General features: G+C 42.3%; 1 long non-coding RNA gene across 2 annotated transcripts in view; it reads right to left on the bottom strand.

The window, feature by feature from the left end:
* The window catches only part of LOC145407041 (uncharacterized), a 43,709-nt gene extending 38,084 nt beyond the window's left edge, over positions 1 to 5,625 (bottom strand). For both annotated transcript variants that reach the window (XR_013898670.1, XR_013898671.1), the window contains exons 1-2: positions 5,555 to 5,625; positions 93 to 225 (exon numbers count right to left, since the gene is read on the bottom strand). This is a non-coding gene — a long non-coding RNA (uncharacterized LOC145407041). The remainder of the gene's footprint in view (positions 1 to 92; positions 226 to 5,554) is intronic.
* Between the last annotated feature and the right edge of the window lie 375 nt (positions 5,626 to 6,000).

Below are 6,000 nucleotides of genomic sequence, written 5' to 3' on the forward strand. Positions count from 1 at the left end.
GTTAAATAATGCAGTATGCCGATAATTTCATGATATTCTACATGAGTTGTATATTTCCTTTTATGCTGCATACAGGTTTCTGTGGAACTAACCAACTGGAGTAGGTGGAGGACCATGGTGTCCATGTAGACCACCTTCAGAGTTGGCCAACATGGCCATGAGGACCGCCGCTACCGTCAGCACGACCACAGTCACTCGCATCCTGGTCACTGGGATGAAGATGCTCTGCCGGGGATCACACAAGAAGGTCAGTTCTAAATCACTTATTATGTACTCTGGTCATTTAATAGCACGTCATCCAGTAATCACAACAGCGCTCATGTTAAACTCATAGTGACTTTCACAGTCGTCTTTGTTGATATACACAAATCAAAAGCAGACTTCTTAACTCATCTATTTGCTTACAGTGATCATTTCAGTGTTTGCAATACGTTAGCCTTTTCAGATCGTTCTGAGTCACTATCGGAGCATTCTTAGGGAGCTTGGAAGTTGCCTAACATGGGAACCTGGTAATAACTGTGGTGCAGCTAATGTTGCAACCACTGAGCTCTGTAGTATGGAGAGGTTACCTCCACAGCGAGCATATAACTTTGGCAACCACATTGAAACACCCGCACTCGTCGCCTACACCATGGTAATGCAATTGAAATACTGTTCTTAGCTTGCTGTTTCTGTTTCACTGTTGGTTACATAAGCTAAGCAGTGGGCCATGGCACTATATTTTAGCTGCGCAGTGGACCATGGCCCTATTTTTTCCGAAATCATTGGCTGATTTCAAAACGCGTGGGCGTAGGGTGTAATGCATAAACATCATCAGCGCCGCCCTGTGCCGCTGGCGGCGAGCACACAAACTACGCGGCACTACCCTTAAGAAAGCCTCTCCATACTATAGAGCTCAGTGGTTGCACCGTACGTTTCTCTTTCTGCATTTGTTTTTAATACCTTGCATATTGTGAACTGTTTATTTTTAATACTCTCAGAATTATAAAATGCGAACGATATTTCTTAAAGTATTTTTTCGTCTACTCATCACAAACCCCACTGACCATTCTGGTCACTATGACTGATTAGTAAATGATTAACATGAAATTGTGCGGCTACCAGTTGATTTATGAAACTTTTTACATAAGGTGCACAGTATTTTCCCGACGTGCATAGCAAAACCACTCACTAGGATTCCAGCATAATTTGTCCCTTCCTTTCTACCCATCACACCTACACCTGACCAAGCACTCACAGGCAGTAATCGAAATGTTTCCCACCTCATTGTACTGATAGAGTTGACAGTTATTGCCAAATGTTCTCCTTTATTACTTATTTATGTACTAACTTTAATTGTGTCTAACCCTGGACATAGACTTAATACTCCGTTTCCTGCGGGACATGCAATATCCCTCCAGCCACCAGGTCAGTGCTAATAACCACTGCTGATATTAAATACATGTTATGGCAGTTTCGTTAAGAACTGGTGTAATGATATTAGCATGGGTGATCTTATGACATGTCGGTGAGTTTTGAAGAGGATTAGTAAACTTTCTCTTTCTCTCTCTCTCTCTCTCTCTCTCTCTCTCTCTCTCTCTCTCTCTCTCTCTCTCTCTCTCTCTCTCTCTCTCTCTCTCTTTTTTCTTAGCTAATTTCAGAAAATTAGACATGTGCTTCAACCTGGGATCGACCAGTGTCTCTTCAGACAAAATCTTTCTCTGATCACTTGAAATAGGGCCTAAGTGATTCTGAAATTACTCTCAAGAAACTGTTGGACAGAGTTGGAGGTTATGTATTCATCCGTGTCTTTCTGTTTCTATGCACGATATCTAAGAAAGTTTACATTGGATTTTGGTGAAATCTGGTGGATAGATGGGAAGTGGGTCAAGAAAGAGTTGAATAGATTTTATAGTGGATCCTAATCCTGATTCAGTATTAAATCTCAATCTTTATTGGCGTTGGCGGAGGTATGACCCCCGAAACTTAACAGGGTAGACGAAGACCGTAAAGTAACAGATTGTTTGAGGCCTTCAAAGTATTCGGATTGTAGGAAAGAGGAGTTAAAGGAGCAAAACAAATTCTTTTTTGCAATGGTGAAGGTATGCGCTCTCTGTATGATTTCTGGTTATATCTCTAAGCGTGATGGGGCTTATTTCAGGTACATGTTTCATGGGCAGGATCCCAACATGTAATCTATACTGACCTAAACCCATCTGATTGGCCTGAAGTGACACAGACTTGAAAGGACTTAAGCTAACTAAAAGGGGCCTATATCTACTTCCTTGGCTCCGAACATGACTAATAGATATATTTGACTGACTAGAGTGGATCTAGGCTAACTTGAATGAATGTGAATAATCCAGCTTATCCAGTACAATCTTGGAACCGCCCTACTCATCATTCAGCATATTCAGACAACTACCTCACCTTTTCTGTTATTGGCTTTCCATATGCATTGCCCTCACTATCGAACTGCTTAATTTCATAACAAGCTACAATTCGGTCACATCTCTGTTTATATTTGACCTTTCGTATATGGGAGCTTGGCATGCTCACAATCTCCACGGAGGATTAAGAAAAAAAAAAGTAGCCTACCAAGGACGTCACGAGTGGAAAGACATGCCTGTTGCAAAGTGGTGCTTGGGAGAGATGTCACAAACGATAGAAACTGCACGGCTGGATCATTTTACCACATTATTTTTCCTTTGAACCTCCGTCATGTCACTGTCTTGTATCTGTAGTCGAATTGGGGTCGTAGAAGGATACTAGTAGCCAAGACGGAGCTACTATGGTTAGTTTCACCCCCCATTCACATTCGTTTAAACTTCTATAATGGCACGAATGTCCTGTGTTTGCTTTACCACTATGCGGTTAATAATTGCGTAGTGATCAGCTGCCCCCCGGAGGGACAAGCTACCCTGGACCTCATTAACATGAGCACCTACTCATATGCACACAATAGCATTCCCAGTATTGGAAACATGAAACAATTATGACTATACTTGAGTCAAACAAGGACCCAAGACACCCTGCCTCTAGCAGACTCATAACACTACTTAGCACGCCATCCAAGATAAACGAACACCTAATTTTCAACAAATTCACACCTCTTGCTCCCCTTGTCCCTTTATAATAGAAATTTAGGGCACAAAACCTATCAAACAACTTGCTGATTAAATTTACATAACAGGCGAATTCATCAACTCTACGACACCTACACAGCGCGCGTTTCTCCCAACATTAGACATTAGTAAAGCCTTTGATACCATCTTCCAGTGCGAATTAACCCACGCCGTCCCGAGGACGTACTTCCACGTCCTCACGTTTTGTCACAGCTAATCCCGAGGACGTACTTCAACGTCCTGCAATTGCAAGGTCCCTAATTTGCACAATTTTCAATTTTCGCGAGTCATTTTTGGTACGTATACACGGGACACCTTCCTCAACAAGATGCCAGGCAGAGACAATGCCTTACCCAGCATGACCTCCTCCCCCCCCCTGCATGCCCTTTTCTCCGCAATTCACCTGTTATCAGTGACCTGGCCAGTATAGCCATGTCATGCCACGGTACAAAATTCAGGGCCAGAGTGATTCCTCAATCAATGACAATGTGGAGGACAAACTTTACATACCATTAGAGGAAGAAACAGTTAGAAATGATGATCAGGTAATGTGGCAAAAAAAGGTCAGGTATTAGTGAGTGAACCAATGCTTATAATGCCTATATTACTGCTTGAAAACCAATATACTCTTGTACTACATATAAATTCGTAACAGTAAATAAATAAATACCGTTTATGAGTGGTGTGAAATAGTTATCCTCCCATAGAACTCGTTTTCTTTGGTGCCAGCCTGATAGAAAACCCAGTAAGGTAAGGAGGCTCTCCTACCTGTAATGAGTATTTTAAACCTCAGGTGAGCGATTTCTCTATGAATTTTCGATGTTTCTCACCAAAAGCGAAAGTTTTAGCAAAAAAAAAAAGGTCGAAAATTGCCCGGGATTGGGGGGTACCAGTGGTCGAAAAGTGGCCGGGACGGGGCGGGTTAATCACCAAGATCTTCAACACAAACATGGAGAACACCACCATAACATTGGGTTCCCAATAATTTATCTGACAGACAAACTCACAATACATTTTAGAGCAAGTCATCACGAATGCGAAATTTCCCTAACAGAGCACCACAGGGTTCCATTCTCTCACTCGCATTATTCATCGTACTGTATACATGCATGATATTCCCACACCTCAGCCACCTACAAACATTGTGTCACATGTAGATGACATCGTCGTAACAAACGCACCTCACACTGCAGAAACAGTCTGCACACAGCTACAGACCTCAATACACTGCAGACTTAAATAGAGGACAGGCTGACGATCGCCCCAGCCAAATTCACCACTACATTTGTCACCAGCAGCAAACGCGACCACAGTGACATTACACTTAACAATGTAGCCGTACTACAGACATCCTCCACTAAGATTCTTGGATTATGACACTGGACTCAGCTTCAATGACAACGTACAAGACGTCAAGAGGCGATGCACCCCAAATCTTAATGCAGTCATGCAATTACTAGGCTGACCTTGAGGAAAGAAATATACTTAACCTACTGTAGACATTCCACTAGATAAGTGATGACCTATGCCTCCCCCAAAAGAGTTCCTATCTTATTTATTACTCACTACAACATCTTGACACCATGGAAATCATACAGAACACCCTATGCATCAACATTGGCTGCACCAAAGTCTCTTCCATAGCTCACTTACGCTCTGAAACTAGTCCCCCCTGTTAGAAACTATCGATATGAGAAGTAGACAGTTCTATGCAGCAAAAAATGCAATTGCACAACAACCTTGTCATTCCGAGACAAACACAGCACACCTTGACGCATAAAACAATCACCATACATACATTAGCAAACTCTCTGCAACATCGTACTTTCCGATATTCTAACTTTGTCAGTGAAGAAATACCCTCAAATTTACTTCACAAACAGGGCAGTACAAAACCTCAAACAGACTAGTTTGGGGTTGGACGGAATCACAGAAAAGACGTACCCACCTTGTGCGATAAGGCAAAGGAACATAGCACACATTATGGAGTCCTGCACAGAACATGTCACACCAAAACGACAAAACGTCAACGGTGCAGGAAACATATAGGACCGCTCCATAGAGGTAGCTGCTTAACTGTGGTTAACATGTCTGTTCGATCAGGTGGACCGGAGATCAGCAACAACATCAATCCCTGTACAACAAGGAAACATGTTTGTAATCCAGTTGGTGGTCATAAATTGTCATTAATAGGCAAGCTGGGGTCAAGTTGTAGAGTTGCTCAGGACGTTATATCTTTATAATATGATACGGCTTTACGTATGCGCCGGCTGCGGATGCGCGGTTCTCTTGGTTAACCTTTTGCCCACACATCGAAAGGGTCTACTGTATACAAAGACATTACCATAGCTTTCTTAGACTTCACTGGTACAGTTGCAAATATTACGAGAATATATTTAATTCTTTCATTTTGCAAAGGGGGAATGTGTACACAGAAATGTGGATATTACCTGCTAAGAGATGAAGACCTGAGGAGAGAGGCAATGCGATGGAGCTCAGCAGTCCACTGGAGGAGGTAAGAATGTGTGTGCTGTGCAGCGCGATGCATTCTTATATATACACTACCGGACCCCTTCTGCATAGCTTGCTGCTTCCTTGCACATTTCACGCACTACCAGTTTCATGCCATCCCCCCTCTCCCCACCCCATATATCTTCCGTCTGCTCACTGCACCCCTTCTCCCCCTTTTTTTTCCTCCATCCACATGATCTACCATCCGTAACCTCATAACATTTCTCTATAATATTCACTGCATTCAATTTGGGTGCATGGATAGGCCGACGGCTAAATAAAGAATTACGTCAATCTACCCTATCGAAGCATTAAACATGGATAGGTTTGTGGTATTATAAAAATTGATTCAGTTATTATCAGACTAAAATATTTTTATTATATG

The sequence above is a fragment of the Coenobita brevimanus genome, chromosome 72 (genome assembly GCF_032717465.1).
Source record: "Coenobita brevimanus isolate Jiangsu-jjx chromosome 72, ASM3271746v2, whole genome shotgun sequence".
Lineage (NCBI taxonomy): Eukaryota > Metazoa > Arthropoda > Malacostraca > Decapoda > Coenobitidae > Coenobita > Coenobita brevimanus.